Source organism: Notamacropus eugenii, chromosome 5, assembly GCF_028372415.1.
Source record: "Notamacropus eugenii isolate mMacEug1 chromosome 5, mMacEug1.pri_v2, whole genome shotgun sequence".
NCBI classification, from domain to species: domain Eukaryota; kingdom Metazoa; phylum Chordata; class Mammalia; order Diprotodontia; family Macropodidae; genus Notamacropus; species Notamacropus eugenii.
Window position 1 is genome coordinate 331,711,266 of NC_092876.1, and position 17,733 is coordinate 331,728,998.

At 36.5% G+C, this 17,733-nt stretch overlaps 1 long non-coding RNA gene across 1 annotated transcript in view; it reads left to right on the forward strand.

Moving 5' to 3' along the window:
* Positions 1 to 1,655: 1,655 nt before the first annotated feature.
* The window catches only part of LOC140506424 (uncharacterized), a 76,132-nt gene continuing 60,054 nt past the window's right edge, over positions 1,656 to 17,733 (forward strand). The window contains exon 1 of the long non-coding RNA XR_011967927.1: positions 1,656 to 1,966. This is a non-coding gene — a long non-coding RNA (uncharacterized lncRNA). The remainder of the gene's footprint in view (positions 1,967 to 17,733) is intronic.

Genomic DNA, 17,733 nt, shown 5'->3' on the forward strand with positions numbered 1-17,733 from the left:
AGGTTGTAGAGAAAATTGTATAAAATACATTTTGAGCCTTTCCCTCCTATCCCTTTTGCTCCTTTTCTGAAAATGTTTTCTGTGTCAGGTCAGTGTCATAGAAGATAATTCCAGAAAACATAATTTTCCTATTTTACTGTGTTTATAGTTATTCCTCTTATTGAGTGTTTGTAGAATTATTATAACAAGAAAAAACAGACACATTAGATTCCTTAATGCTCATCTACTCTTAGAGCTGTGTATTTTTTCTCCTCATTGTTGTAAATCTTTAAAAAACGATAGCCTCACTATTGCATTGGAATTCAACCTGTTAGGCCAGCCCTGAAGATGATACTGACGTCTGTGGATAACTGCAGATTGTATTGTTTCTGTTCTGGCTCTAACATTTACTGGCTCTGTGACCTTTGGCAAGTCACAGTTTTTCTGTTCCTTATCCATCTTGCAAGTTAAAGAAATAGGATGATTGGACCAGATAATATTGGATATCACTTTTCTAGCTCTAAAATTCTATGATTCTCTAAAATTCTTTTGCTCATATCCTAGTTTTTTACTTGCTTATAAGTGGAAAAAAACTGACAGCAATTTTCCAACTATGTTGGAACTATGCAAAGTATTAGCAAGTTCTTTAATACATCTCGAGTTATCTCAAGAGCTAATGCTGAAGCAACTGAGGAATGAGCTCTAATAACTTTCCTTTCCAATAGACCTTATTGCCTGAGATGACCAAGGTCCATGATAACCAACTAACTTGGTGCTTTTAAACATTACCAACAAAATACTAATTACTCTGCTAAATTTACTCAATTTGATACTTCTACCATTTGTAACAATTTCCTCTAGTCACCAGAAAAGTAGAAAGGGTGATTTGTGCTATTGTAATAAAGCCTATATTTGTGTTAATGATTTACTATTTTCTAAGCATTTTCACATATTTTATGTTATTTGATTCTCATAGCAATCCTGGGAAATAGGCAGGATTACATTATGATCCCCATTTTCTAGATTAGTAAATAGAGGCTAAGAGATGTTAAGTAACTTGCCTAAGGTCATATATTCAGTGAGTGGCAGAGGCAATACTAGAACCTAGGATGAGTTTTCCATTATAACATATTGGATGAATGTGAGCATGTGTGAAGATGTTTTAAGAAGCCTATATTTGGTGATTTGGAGTTATTATCTAAGATGATAGGCAGCTGATCTCCTTGAGGCTATATCCAACCCACCAATGCTATTTCTTAGTAAGCAGGTCTGAATGAGTCATTTGGCTGGCACATGGAGACAAAGTGGCAGTTATAAGACTTCCTGGGAAGAGTAGGTCCTCCCTTTGCCCTGGGGTAACAAACTCAATCCAAACCTCAGCTATAATATTACAAATGTTCTGAGGCTGAGTATGTTTTTTCCATTATGTGATTTCAGGCTACATTTAGCACTTTCCTATTTCCACCTTCTCTACTTACATTATAGGGTAGAGGCAAAGTCTTTCAATGCACTGCATACTAGTCTTCTATTGAACTGTACACTTTTTGCTTTGAATTAGTATTGGGGAGGAGAGGTGTGTGTGTGTGTGTGTGTGTGTGTGTGTGTGTGTGTGTGTGTGTGTGTGTATGTGTGATTTGTAAGCTTCTTATTAAAAAAAAAACAGAGACCCTTGATTTTGTCCTGAGCAATTGCCTATGTGCAAGGCAGACAGACATCACAGTAATCAAGAGCTTGCTCAGTTCAAGACAGGAGTTGGGAGGTTTTCTTCTCCCTTCATTCCAAATTTGGAAAATTCAGGCTTCATGACAAATACAGTGATCTCTTGGAGTGCTTTTGGAATTTGGAAAACCTCTCTCTAACCCTCACTTTGTTTGATATAGCTGCAGTCATTGAGTTTGAGGGGAACCAGGACCTGTCTCCATGTATTGGCTACTTGACCAACATCTAGCCTGGGCAATCACCCAATATGACATCGGAACAATAGAAGGTAATTCTTTGCTTTTCATCATAGAATCACAGAATTAAAAAGTTATCAGGGACCTCAGTGCTCAGCTAGTTCTAACCACAAAAGAAAAAATAATATTCCTTACAACACATTCAATAAGTAATTATCCAGCCACTGCCCGAAAACCTCCAGTAAGGGAGAACATCCCCAGGCAAAACATTTTACTTTTAAGTTTAATAGTTAAGAAAATTTTCTTTACATCAAACCTAAGTGTTTGACTCTTTGCAACTTTTACCCATTGTTCTTGGTTCTGTGCTCTTGGACCAGGCTGAAGAATTCTAGTCCTGTTTCCCATGACAGCCCTGAAGGCACCTGTCATGCCTTCTCTGAGTCATCTTTTCTCCATTCTAAACATAGCTCCTTCAACCAATCCCCACATGTCATGCACTCAGGGCCTTTCAACTCTGCTGGTCTCTTTCTTCTGGATACTCTCCCGATTATCAATGTGCCTCTGTGGTGCACAAAATCAAGTCAAGCACTTCAAATGTGGGCTGACAAGGGGAGAATACAGTATGACTATCACTTTCCAGTTCCAGGAAGCTATTTCTGTCTTGATGTAGACCATGATTGCATTAACTTTTTTGGCTGCTATAACAGCCTGTTGAGTGATATTGAGCTTTCAGTCTATTAAAACTCTCAGATCTTTTTCAAACTACTAACTATGCCTTCCCTTTCTCGTATTTATGAAGTCAATTTTGTAAACCCAAGTACAAGAATTTACATTTATCTCCACTAAATTTCATTATTAGATTAAACGTAATGATCTAATCCAGTGTTGTCATACTCAAATAGAAACAGGGGCCACTCATCCATACATAAGAATTCCTGTGACATTCATATTGACTTACTTTTAAAATTTAATGTTATCTCTCTTTCGTTGTATTTTTGATTATTTTGTTAAAATTTTCCCAATTACATTTAAATCTGATTTAGGCAGCACTTGGAAGTGCCATGTGTGTGACTCTTCTGGTCGATATTCTCAAGATCTTTTTGGGGCCTGATTCAGTCATTCAGAATATTAACTTTGTGACATCTAAAAATCTGATAAGAATGTTATCAAGTCATCCACAAAAATATGAACATAAAATATAAAAATATAAATAGAATAGGGTCAAGCTTCTTGAAGAGCTTCTCTGACGGTGACATCAAACTCTCAATGACTATTCTTTGAGTCCAGCCATTTAGCCAGTTCTAAATCCATCTGTCTTTTTACAAAGTTAAAAAAGTTTCCTTAGCTCTCAGTCCCTCCAGGTTCATATCGAAAAAACAAAAAGAGATTGCTTACATTCTTCTTATGGTTGTTGGTAAGTTAATGTCTTTTCTTTAAATATTTAAAAACATATTTGGTGAACATTCTGAGCAGCACAGCCCTGGACAGTGGGAACCCAGGTTACAGTAATAGAGGAGAGAGAGAGAGGATGTAAAGTCCAACTGTGATATAACATTTGCTGGAAATCAGAGTTGAATGGAAGCAGTTGCTGAGAAAAAATTGAGAATTGAGGATTTTTGAAAGTCTCTAGAAAATGGAATCTTGTGTGATTTCATTAACAAGTCTGACATAATTTAGAAGACCAATCATATACACCCACATACATATATATATATATATATGTGTGTGTGTGTGTGTGTGTATTTTATATATATCAATAGCAGCTTTAGAAAATGTAAATCTTTCTCTGAAGGGGGCAAAGGAAGGAAATGAAATGCCCCCCAAGAAGGTAGTGATAGTCACCAATGTTCAACACCTTCAAATTTATAAACACACATATATATATGTGTACATGTATACATGTGTGTATGTGTATGTGTGAATATCAATTGCTCTAGTCTTGACTCTCTCTTATATAGGCTAAATCTCTCCTGCAGAGTCCTAAAGTACTTTTGAAAGACTGGGGGTTGTTTTCTCCTGATTCTGGCGTGTTTTCCACACTGTTAACTACCATTGATTAGTGCTCAGTTTGCATTTAACAAATTAAAATTAATTTTTTGTTTTATTTTTACAGAGATGTTTACTTGAAGATATAGCAGAAAGAAAAGTATAGACATTTCCCCCCAATAACTGGGTACATTACTCTCCCTTTTGCAATTTTGGTCCCTGGGGATGGTGGGCTTAAACAGCTTTAATATATCATTCACTCCACCAAGTTTATCTCCAAATGTGACATAGTTGATGGATGATAGAGCCTGTGTCTCTGCTGCTGCTAGTCTGGACAGAACAGGCTACTCAGGACTTGGCTCTTCATTATCTAGCTTTTGGCAAATCCCAGTGTAGACTTGAGTTCCTGAATTTCTTGGGGCTAGTTCTCTTGACCTTTTGAAGCTCATAAGGTATCCTCTGTCTTCCATATTCCTTCAACTAAAATTAAAAGAAAACATTCAAAGAGGCAAAGAACAGAGCACCATGTGCTGATCTTGGATGGGGAGAATTGGCGGTCTCTTCTTATTGGGCATCTCTCTACTAAAAGGCTGCCAGGGAAGAAAATGGCAAAGCAAGATCCTTTTTTTTTTTTTTAAACTGGTTAGAACCTTTTAAATACTCCCTCCCGACGTCATTCTAGCTCTATAACCAATCAAAGATCATTTTCACCATATGATTAGTAGACCAAAGCTAATTGGGAAGGAAGAAAAGAAGGAAGCAAATTTTTATCAAGTGCCTCCTATGGGCCATGTACTACACTGAGTGCTTTACAAATACTACGTCATTTGTCATTATGACAACATAACAACCCTGGGAAGTAGATGTTGTTATTATCCCCATTTTACAGAGGAGGAAACTGAGGCAAACAGAAGTGAAGTAGCTTGCCCAGGTCACACAGCTATCAAGCAGCTGAAACTGGATTTAAACTCAGGTCTTCCTGACTCTACTGCAAGGCACCATCTAACTGCCTCTAACTGCACACTCCAAAGTCCATGTGGAGATTGTATCAGCTGTACATACTGAATCCGCTGGTTGGTCTTGACCACACCAATTATATATACACATAAATGTGTACATATTACGTATTTATACATGTACATATATTTACATATGTGTATACTGTATATGTATACGAGTATATGTGTATGTATATATGGTGTTGTTCAGTCCTTTTTCAGTTGTGTCTAATTCTTCATGACCGAATGGCAAAGATAGTAAAGTAGTTTACCATTTCCTTCTCTGGTTCATTTTATAAATGAGGAAACTGAGGCAAACAGGGTTGAATGACTTGCTCAAGGACACACAGCTCCTAAGTATCTCAGACAAGATTTAAACTCAGGAAAATGAGTCTTTCTGATTCCAAGTCCAGTGCTCTATCCACGGCACTGCCTAATTTGTGTGTGTGTGTGTGTATGTGTGTGTGTGTGTATGTGTGTGTCTGTCTATCTTCATATTTAAAAAAGGTTGGGGAACAGGAAGTGTTAGCATGTTTCAAGCACTTGGCTTGAAGTCAGGAAGATTTGTGTTCACATTTGTCTTCTGACATTTCATGGCTATATAATTCTGGGCAAGTCACTTAACTTCTATCTATTTCATACTCCTAGAAGTTTTGAATTGGGGGAGGATGTTCTAACATCTGAGAAAATAACAAATTTCATGTATGTATATATGTATATATATACATATATATATGATCAGCGTGTTATCTTTCATATAAAACATATTTGAATATATTTAGTAATATATTTAAAGTATCAGTATTAAGAATGCCAATGGCATTCTTTTTTATAATAGATGGAAGCTTAGCAATACGTTGATATTAGTGACTGGTACAGTGACTGTAGCCATTTAATTTTCAGATGAATGAAACCTTTATCTCACTTTTTTAGAGGCTCATCCAGGTGCCCTGTAGAAGATAATATAAAGCAGTCCTTAGCTTTTTTGTGTCAAAGCCTCTTTTAATTTGGTAAAGACTATGGATCTCTTCTCAGAATAGTGGTTTTTAAAAAATGCACAATTGAAGGAAATGCTAAATTTCAGTTTAAATTAAGATGCAATTTTTTTCCTGTTCAAGTTCATGAACACCCTGAAATCTATCCATGAACCCCTTTCTATGGACCCTAGGTTAAGGATTTAGGGGTAAAGGAATATAAGGGAAAAGTTTAATATCAGGACATTGTAAGGCATGGAAATGAGGAAAGATGAGAGTGAAAGTAAGAAAGGATATGTAATGGCAATGACATGCAAGATATTTAACCTGTTTTTTTCAAAATATTCATATTCAGAGATTTGCTTGGATTATATCTATGTCTATATCTAGCAGTTTGAACTTGGGCTAATTTCTTACTTAGAGAACAACTACAATGTAACACTACATGTCTACCTTTAGAGTTTTAAAATAGCATTCCCTAAAAGAAGTTCAGCTCAAATGCTGAATATAATTGAGAAGCTTTTTAATAACAAATGTTGATTTTCTATGAACTGTTTCTAGCTACCTTATGGTCTTTTTTATGGTGTGGTAATGACAATATTCTACACATAAGGGTAAAATTGTGCTGCCTGTTTTGTTTCTACTATCCTTTATAATGATATCTAGGGTTGTACTGGTCTTTTTGGCTGAAGATGTATATTAGGTAAGACTGTATAAGTGAGTACCTGTTTTTTAAGCTTCTGCTTTTATGTGCTAGAAAGTGGAGAAAAAAGAAGGCATTTGCCATTTAAAGAGCAAGTACTCATTTATTAGAGCAAAGGCTATCTTAAGTTATGTATGATTGAAATAATTGAAGAAAACGCTAAATTTCAGTTTGAGTTAAGGTTAATTGAAATTAAGGTTAATATTGATATGTACTGACACACAAACATTATTGAGATTTAGAATTTAAGGTTACTTTGTATAGTGTGGTATATAGATATATTTCTATATAAAATAGAATGGTAGAAATTATTCTAGATCATTTATAATGCCAGATAAATAGAGTTAAAGATGGGATGGATATAAGATAATGCTTTAAGGGAATCAGGATTATAAATTTCCTTCTGATTCTATTACTAGATTTTTCAATATTAACTAGACTTTTGTGAAATGTCAAGATTAATATCTATTTTATCTTTGTTATAGTATAACCGTACACATAAATCACTGATGGGTCCAAGGAGGTTAGGGTGTTTCCTCTAAGGTTAGGGCCCCTCTAAGAGGCCATGTATCCATGTACCCATAGATTAAGTTGCTTCTTGGGGAGCCCTTGCTCCTAGAGAGACCTGACTCTTTAAACCCCACCTCATGCCCCTGTAGATAGTCTCTTAAAACTTAAATCTGGCTTATGTTTAGAGTTTCTCCAAAAAACGAGTAAAATAGAATTCAATGTGCAATGTAAATTAAATATAGAAGACTTGTTTTTCCACACAAAAGAAATGCCAAACACTAAAGATTCACAAGTATGCACTGACAAAACTTAATCAACCTCTAATCTATAACTATTATACTCTTCTGTGAGACATATTTAATACATCAAAATATTAAGCATTTTGTAAGACTGCTGAATCAGCATGTCACCTTAATGTTGACTTTATATTGTCCAAACAGTTCCACTCAGGTCCATGTTTTCTTGGCAAGCCAGGGCAGGAGTTAGTCTTATCCTGGCAGTCATCTTCTCTGGGACACTGTAGTTGTTTAGGAGTTCTTCTCAAAGTGCATCAGACTCCTATGGAGGACCCAGGAACTTTCATCCTCTGACTCCTATGGAGGACCCAGGAACTTTCATCCTCAGACTTATCAGGTTTCCTTGAGAGCTAGAACTGTCCATGTTTCAATCACCTGTGCTAATGAAAGATCAGAAAAGGCAATCATGAACTTTGTTCTCTTTGCAGCACCCCTTTTTTATATGCCATTGTGAGATTTTTATATCTAGTACATGGTCAATTTTTGTGTATGTGCCATGTACCGCTGAGAAAATGGTTTATTCCTTTCTATCCCCATTCAGTTTTCTCCAGAGGTCTCTTGTTTCTAACTTATCCAAAGCTCTCTTCACTTCTTTTTAACTTCTTTCTTGTTTATTTTGAGGTTTGATTTATCAAGTTAAGAGAGGGGGGGTTGAGGTTCCCCACTAGTATAGTTTTACTGTCTATTTCTTCCTGTAACTCCCTTAACTTCTCCTCTAAGAATTTGGTTGCTGTACCACTTGGTGCATATATGTTTAGTAATGATATTGTGTACTTGCCTACAGTGCCTTTTAGCAGGATATAGTTTCCTTCCTTATCTCTTTTGATTAGATCTATTCCTACTTTTGCTTTGTCTGAGATTAGGATTGCTACCCCTGCTTTTTTTTTTTTTTACATCAGTTGAAGCACAATATGTTCTGCTCCAACCTTTTACCTTTACCTTGTGTGTATCCCCCTGTTTCAAATGTGTTTCTTGTAAACAATATATTGTTGGATTATGGTTTTTTTTCATTCTGCTATCCATCTCCATTTTATGGAAGAGTTCATCACATTCACCCTAATGATTACTATCTATGTCTTTTCCTCCATTCTATATTCCTCCATTTATGCTTTCAGTTCTCCCTTCTGCCTTCCCCTTCACACTTTATATGCCATTTATGAGATAGGGGAAAGTGTGCACTCTGACCTGGCTGACAAGTCCTGCTGAAGTGAAAAATTTCTAGACAAACTGAGATGTCCTTTGAAAAAAGGTCTAAAATATTTGCATTTGTGAAAAGCATTTTCTAAGTCACTGTATATCTGTTGTATTACTCCTGTAGAAGAGTTTTATGAGCACAAACTAATTCACTTATAGATTGCATTCCCAGCCTGGAGCTTTGTACATAGCTGATATTTAATAAATGTTTGTTGGAATAAGTTAAATTTTGTAGGTTTGAGTTTCCAGACTATGATGGCAGAGACCATTTTTTTCCTCCCAAGTATTATACCAGCAATTCAGGTATACTACTAGGCAGACAATAGGTTCTGATCTGGACCTGGTCTCAATTCCAAACAAATGACTTTAGAACGATGGGGCTCAGAGCTGGAAGGGACTTTATAGATCATCTAGTCTAAGCCTGGCATCTTTGAATCAGGAAACTGAGTCTGCAAAAGGTGAAGGACCTTGCTTAAGATAATACTGATAGTTCATAAACTGTAAAACCTGCATTGTGGCTATCTCTCTTATCTCCTGTCTGTTTCTCCTTTCTTTCCCCTGTCCCCACCTCCACGCCCCACCTTCTGCCCTGCAACCTTGGACTCTGTTCATAGAATACCAGTAAGTGAGTTTTTAATCTTTTCTTTCCTGGAACCTTGACTTTACATCATTTCCTGGCCATTACTTGCCAACAATGCCACCACATATGTACCTCCCCCTACCTTCTTTTCAGTTCTCCTTTATGCAGTCTTTTCTATTCCAAGAAAAGTTTTCTTGAAGCAAGGACTGTCTTGCTTTTATCTGAATAGTGAGTGCTTAGCACAGCATTTGACACATTAATAAATATGTTTTTCTCAAGGACCTGAGATTCATGTCCAGATCCTTTGACTCCCAATCCAACACTTTTCCCATTATATCATGTTTTCCATAGATTCCTATAACTGAACTAGCAATTAGTATACTATTGTACTCAATATTGCTTTTTATATTAAAAACATAATGCTTTATTGAAATAGTGCAGACTAATTATTAAACAGAATTATCATTAAATAGGATTATCATCGCATTATATTCAAAAGCCTGATATACTTATTGGAGCAAGATATAAATACAAACTAAGTTGCACTTTCCTCACTACTCTTTATGTTTTGACTTCTGAAAAAGACTTTTTAAATTCTCAGAATTTCTGAAAATCCCAGACTATATGATAACATAAAGAATAAATACATAGATAACTTACCTAATTTTCAACTATTATCAATCACTGAAAGAAATTGAAATTCATTTTTTTCAAGCTTGAATAGAATTTCTAATTAATCTTGAACTTTACTTTATTAAGATTCATGACACTGAAGTGATGATGATTGTATCATGTGACTTACCCTAGCCAGTTGTCAGGTTATCACCTCTAAGGTAGTGCCAAAGTACATAATTGCACTTGTTGATGATAAGTTTCCTTGGAACTGGAATATTTGACAGGGTAGCTCTGTTTATTACCTGGAGTTTAGTGATCTCATTCTCCAGAGGGCAAAAGAATGCCTTAGGGCCACTACTAGTGAACAAGAATTTAAACTTATATGAATGAGCAAGTGATAGCTGAATTATATTAATTTTTGAATTGTTACTATTTCAGTTTTCAGAGGTTACCAAGTACATTGACACTGAGCCTAGATCATGACTCCAGTTTGATTTTTAGTAGAATGAGAGAAGACAATGACCTTCATTGTCCTGTTGGCATAGGATATCTTTTTTGTGCTTAAGTTTCACTCTTACTTAGAAGCTTTGGTTGCTGGTCAGGACAGGGTTCTCTTGACATCTTTATGCCAAATATGGGGTTCTTTGGAAAGACCCTGATGATCTGTCTGTATGTGCTGGTAAACACTTATTTAACATTTAGTCGAACCATGAAGAGATTTGTCATGAGTCTTGACTTACAGTCTTATCCATCTTAAAAAGGGTGACCTGAGACTATCTTTACTTGAGATGAGGTAAAAGTAGAGCATAAGAATCCTTTAATTCTGATAATCTTGAAATTGAACTTTTGTGGGGCTTTTCTGTGAGATTTGTGAAGTATCTTCATCCTTTTTTTTTTTTTACCAAGATAATCTTGTTTATGATTGCTTTTTTTATATTCCTGGGATGAGTTTTACATCCTCTTCACTACCCTCTCAATTAACATTGAGTTTTCGGGGTCCTGCTTCTTTTCTTTTTCCTAAGGATAAGAAAAAATAGAAGCATCTCATCCACATACTTTTTCTGTATTCCATCATATCTAAATGATTATGTTTTCTTTCAGTCAGAAGGATATAATTTTCTTTGTCTTTTTTTAACTTATCTCTTTTCCCTTCAAAGTTGTCCATACTGTCTGTAAAACATACCATAAAACAGGGTAAACTGGGGAGAGGGACTACCAAAGATTTTTTTTATTACAGATCAGTCAGTCCAGGGAATCTTACTTGTAAGGCTGAGGAGAAGCTCCCAGTTGACAAAATTTAAATGTGAACCTCTGTCCTAAGTGAAAGAGAAAAGAGAAATGAACCAAGTACACCCATCTTGTCAGAACCCTGAAATTAGAAAAACAACACAGGAAATAATTCAAGTTGCCTTCAGCACAAATGAGCCCTTCAGGAGAGGGACAAGAGGGAAAATAGGTCAAAAGTAAAAAGCACAGAGTTGAGTAAAGACTTACTGATGCAGACCATAAATAGCTTTATTAACATGCAATTTAGGAGAAGTTAGTGGACTCACATTCACATTAACCTAGTATAGCAAGTAAAGGCAGATATTTCAACTCTCATTAGTTTCTCACTAGGAGTATAAGGTAAGGCAGGATTATTTTCCTGTGGGAAGGAAAGGGATGTGCAGAGGAAAGACCTTAGGAAAGGCCACAATCAGAAAGGCATGGCCATTGATCCATGGAGCAGAAAGGCAGCAGAATATGGTACTAGACACAATGAAGGCTTCTTTACCAATCAATAAGCATTTTAAGGTGCTAAAGTGCTGGAGAAATAAATATCAGAATGAGACAGTCTTTGTCCTGAAGATTACAACCATTACAATAAGATGTTGCCTCCCATGAGCTTATAAAAAAAGAAAACACCTCAGATTTCCTAAGATGACCTTTATTGTTGTAGAACTATGTTGACGAGAGGGCCAAAAAATCAAATGGACCTCTTTTTTTTAATATCACTGAAAATTTTTGATAATTTGTCAAATATAAAGTTATGAGTTATCTAAATATCACTTAAATTATAAAATTGGTATAGATGATTCTATAAAATAGTGAACACAAGTTGCATATTACTGTAGTCCAGTAATGGCTCCCAAAATCCAACAGCATGAATTACAGTCAAACACATGTTTAAGGAGACATAATTTAGACATTTAAATCAAAATAACTAAGACCAGACTAAGTACATTCATTCAAGTACAATCAATTTAAGCTGTTCAATTTTAATAACAAAACTTTAGGTGCAATTTCACATGTTCTCCTACAATTTCTGGTCGAGTTCCCAGAGTAATAAAGTGTCTTTGTGCTCTCCATTTTCTTTTTTAAGCAAATGCAATATACATTGTTTATAGAATATTTCACTTCATATTAAAGTTGTTAATACATACTGTAGGTGAATACCAAATTAAAACTCAAACTCAATGAATACGAAATTTCAAATGGAACTTCTTTGTGATCTAGTGGTTCAGCTCTGGAGAGTCTGCTTGCCTGACTGGCTTACCAAGCATGTCTGGATTTGTATTGTTCTCTGTTATCTATCCTTGGGGAGCACCTCCTGTTTGTCTGTAAATTTCAAGAGGTCTTAAGGCAAAGCAGTTTACTAGAAGGGTGGACGTTGATGATGCTGAATCATAAGGCCAAGTATGATAATGTCCTTGGAACGCTTTCTCAACCCTTCTGTGCTCCTGCAAGAGCATCAGTGCTAGGAATAAAGAAACTTTGTAGCAATAACAGAAGCCTGACAGTGACTCTCTGTGGCCCTGGAGGATACCTAGCTTTCCCTCCTTGTGAACTACCCCTCTATCACCTTGATCTCATTTCCTACCAAGATTGGTTGAGATAGGACAAAAGTTAAAGCTTATGTCAGTCCTCTATTTAGAAAAGATGTACTTACTCATTTAATACTAAATTTTGCCAGCTAGGTGGCACAGTGATTAGAATACTGGGTCTAGAGTCAGGAAGATCTGAGTTCAAATCTAGCCTCAGACACTCACTAACTGGGGACAGTGATGGTGGACAAGTCATTTGACCTCTTTTTGCTACAATTTCCTTATCTATAAAATGGGGATAATAATAGGACCTATCCCCCAAGGGTTGTTGTGAAGATTAAATGAGATAAGAACAATTGTAAAGTGCTTATTACAGCGCCCGCATACAGTAAGTATTACATAAATGTTAGTCATTATTATTATTAAATGTTGTAGCTTCTCTACATATTTTTATTGTTTGGATGCTGAGGGATTGTTTTATTAATTAATATACTGATATATTTATATGTCAATTCCTCTTTATCTGTTCATCCATCTCTCTGTCTCTCTTTCTTTACCTCTCTCTCTCTCTCTCTCTCTTTCTCTCTCTCTCTCTCTCTCTCTCTCTCTCTCTCTCTCTCTCTCTCTCTCTCTCTCTCTCTCTCTCTCTCTCTCTCTCTCTCTCTCTCTCTCTCTCTCTCTCTCCCTCTCCCTCTCCCAGAGCATCCTTATGTCCAGGCTGGAAGTCCAGAGGCCATTCATAGCCAATCTCTCACTCTGGTCAGCTTGGGAGCTTTGACCTGTTTAATTTCTAATTCAGATCCATTCACTCTTCCTCAAGCAACCCACTCAAGAGGGCTCACTATATTAATGTCAAGGTTAGTACTGATGCCTGATCATCATAACTCATTGCAGTTCAGAACTCTTTAACTTAAGAGATCTGCCCATTTCAGCCTCCCAGGTGTGTACTACCACATTTGGCAGATTGTATTACTTTAAAGAGGTTTGAAGTAGCTAAAATCTCATATCATATCAGAACTTAACCACTTAAAACTTTTTGAAGAGATATAAAATTATTTCAGTGTCCATGATAAGTAAAACAAGTAGAAGGAACTTGTAAGAAAATAGGTTTTGATATCTGAAGCTTTAGTAAATGAGAAAAACAGTAGGATTTGGTTTCCCTTGGGCAGAATGTATTCTTGTTCTTTTTTAAGTCAGAGCTAACAATCTTTGTGATTTTGAGTGACTGACACAAAGCTGTCACTTCATAACTTTTGTTTTGTAATCTTTGCACTTAAGAGACTGATTCTTGTTGCTTAGCTACTGACTCTGCATTTTAGATATGCTGCCACAAGGTAGTATTAGGGGGCTTCCTTCAAGCTACAAGGTAGATGCCCCTGAGATTCAGGATGATGAGTCTTTCTGTTCAAGCATATTTCATTCATAGAATTAGGACCATGATTTTTAAAAATCTCTTTTGTAAAAGTAAATCATTTGAAAATGTGGTTAAAGGAGACTTAGAGAATGATAATAACTGTGATCTTTAAATCTGCTTTTGTATTTTGAAAAAATTGCTATGAGAGATATCTATATGTACATATCTATAAACATCTATAGAAGAGACCTGAAAAAGGAACAGTCAGGGTCTGACGAATATTGTGAATATAGTGAATATTCACTAGTGTGAATAGTCACACAGTTGACTGAAAGATGTTGAGAATACAAAATTACACTGTGCTTACTTTTTGTCAACTGTAAAAATTTGATTTAATAAAAGCAAATGCTACCTGAAAGGCTCTCCTCAATAAAAGTCTTCCATTGGTACATCAAAATTACACAAGATTCTTTGAAAGATGTAATGAGAGATGTATCTATGTTTGATTACCTGATCATTAATATTAAGAGAGACACCAAATGTGTAAGCTTGCTGGAAGTGTTGGCTATTGTCATGGGATATTTGCAACACAGATTCCAAATGGAGGAAGGATTCCCTATAGATGGTGATCTACTCCAGATGTTCCTATTGAATATAACAGCGCCATGAAATGGTACTGATTTCATCAAGACCCAAAACATTGCTGAGTTCACTAAATGAGATTCCTAACTCAATAAACTTTGGCCTATCTACTCACATAGGAAAAAAAAGCCCAAGTAAATGAACAGTGTTTATTGTTCAGACTGTGATATGCAGTTGGATGGTTAACCAATAGAATTGGTCCATTAGTACACTGACAATGAGCAAAGGTAATGGGAATTTTCTTATGGGAAATTCCCTATACCAATGAAATCATATGTCTAATAAAAAAGTTCTAGTACCATTTATCTCTAAGTCATGGAGTTGTCACAATCTCCTGAAAATTAAAGTCAAGCCAGATCCAACGCTTACAAATCACAAAATGCACAAAAGAAGTAGCAATAAGGATGTTATTAGAGATGTATGATGGGAAAAGGTGAATTGATCATGAGGCTAAGAGTGAAGGACTGTCTCTGTGGACAGTGTACGTCTTATATTGGGATCAAAGTATTGTCAAGAGAACTAAAACAAAGTTATCAGCATGCTGGGGAACATCACATGCGAAAGATTTACAAGACGATATAGACAGGGGTCACACAGAATAAGAGGGAAAGGATGGACTGTTATTTGAATTGTTGGGTGAAATAATGAGGGAGTATCAAAGTATTTAAACAGCTATAATATAAGCAAACTTCAAAAAATACCAAAGTAAATTCTTTGGAGAAAACAAACCAATAACTAATTCCCAAGATACAAATGAGTATTTCTAATCAAGGATCCTAAATTGTTGCAGAAATGTAGGAACTGATTTGATTAAGAGATGTTAAAGTGGAGTTGAGGCAGAAGTATACTGGTAAATGTTTAACAACCAACTCTCCAGGAAAAAAATATCTGAATTGCACACATTTAAGTTTAATTTGCATTATTAAATTTTTTCCCATCACTTTCTTAAGTTTAGACAATAAAAACCCAATAAATCAATCCATGCTCCATAGCATTTGCCAATTCCCAACATGTAGTAGTTAGCTCTTGAGATCCAGTTCAAGCTGGTGCCAACATTTCCCTCAAATGAATTCAAGTCAATAAACATTTACTCTATGCTAAGCATTGGGGATACAAATAGAAGCAAAGAGAAAGAGAGGTTTTGTTCTCACAAGGTCAAAGATGACAATGTCCTTGAAACACTTTTTGAGCCCTTCCTAAAGAAGCATTAGTGCTAGAAATCAGGGGACTCTATAGCAATAAGAAAGCCCTCATAACAACTCTCTGTAGTCCCAGAGGACACTCAGCTTCCCCTCCTTATGAAAGTAAATTGCTTAAAAGGACAGCAGTTGTGAATTGATAAGGTCAAGGAACAGGTATAAGACGTGAAGTTCAGATCAGGTTCTAGCAAGAAATAAGAAAGAACAATGAATTTAGAATAAAATGATATCAGAAGCAATTGGAAGTGGCAAATTTCCTGTAGGTCCCAGGAATATTTTGATTGCCTTGAGCAGACATCCCATGATTTCTAATATGGTAAGCTCAGCATTGCTCCCTTCTGGATATTTTCTGGTTTATCAACATTATCTCTACCTTGTGGAGCTAGCTTTTGATGCCCAGTCAGAATCAGACAGGCCCCAACTGAACCCAAGATTTGCTGGGTGTGAGTCTGTCCCATGTACTGATTCTGCAAGTGGACAGCAGTGGGGAGGTCTGCAGTAGGCAGAACTAAGTAACGGCATATTGAGGCTTTTGGTTGGGAATCTGGCATCTAGGAAAGAGAATATACAGTTACTGGGAACTGGACTATAAGGCAGAAATTCATGGATACATCTCTCAAGGAAGAAAATCCAGGTTCTGGGGAACTGGGTTATTAAGAGTTAGGCAGAACTAGCAGCAAGAATAACTTGATATTGAGATAGGGAGCTAGGCCTCATTTCCCTGCTATTACAATCACGAAGGCAGGGCAGAAAGGTAGCAGCTATCACCAAACTTTGTAATGACAGTTATCAGCCACTTTGCTACTCCCAGACTGGTTGTAGTTAGCTTATACAAGCAGAAATAACCCAGGCTTCTGAAGCAGTGTTTCCTAAAATGGCCTTGATACTACAAAGATTCAGAGGTGGCTGTGTTGACAGGAGGGAGAATAAGAGAACCAGATATTTCTTTGTGTCAGAGCTCTAAAGTGCCTGGTTATCTGACTGTGAATCTGTATTTTAGAGTGTACTTCCCTTTTCATTTCCAATCAGTTTCCCCAGTCCTCTTTTCACGACATCTTTGGTATTTAGTCAGCCAATAAACTTGCATCAGGTACCTGCTTTGTGTCATGCACTATGCAAAATGCAGAGGATACAAAGAAAGGCAAAAGGCAGTCCCTGTCTTCCAGGAGCTCACAGTCTCTGGGGGAGACAATGGGCAAGTAATCATGTGCAAATATGCTATATAGAGGATAACTAGGAGCTAATTAACAGAGGGAAGGCATTAGAATTAAGAGAGTTTGGGAAATGCTTCCTGTGAAAGGTGGGATTTTATTTGGGATTTAAAGGGAGCCAGGGAAGCCAGGAAGCTGAAATGAGGAGTGAGAGCATTTCAGGCATGGGGGACAACCAGTGAAAATGCATGGGAGTTGAGGGATGGAGTGTCTTGTACAAGGAGTAGCAAGGAGGGCAGTGTTACTGGATCATAGATTACAGGATGGTGGTGGGGAGAGGATAAAGCATAAAAAGACTGGCAGGGTAATCCTCTTTCCATTCACAAAGCCCTCATTGTTCAGTCTGTTATAGCTGCTAACCTGGACTGTTGTAAGTGCTTCCTAATTTCTAGCTCTATCTCTGGTCTCTTCTTTTTTCAATCTGTTGCCCACACAACTTCCAAAATTCTTTTCCTAGGGTGCTTATCCGACCTTGTCTGACCCTTTTTGAGATTTTCAGTGATTCCCCATTGTCTTTGTGATAAAATAGGAACTCTTTAGCTTATCATTCAAGTCTTTCCAATTTGTCTCCAAAATACCTGTCTAGCCTTATTTCATACTGCTTACTTCAACCAACTGAACTACCAGGTCTTTTGTGAAATCAACACAAGATATTACCCATGTCTGGACCTTACTCCTTTATTTTTGCTTTTCAGAATCCCCACCTTCCTTGAAGGCTCAACTCAGGTGCCATCTCCTTCATGAAACTTCCCCTGATCCTACTGCCAGTGCTCTCTCTTTTCCCAAATTATGT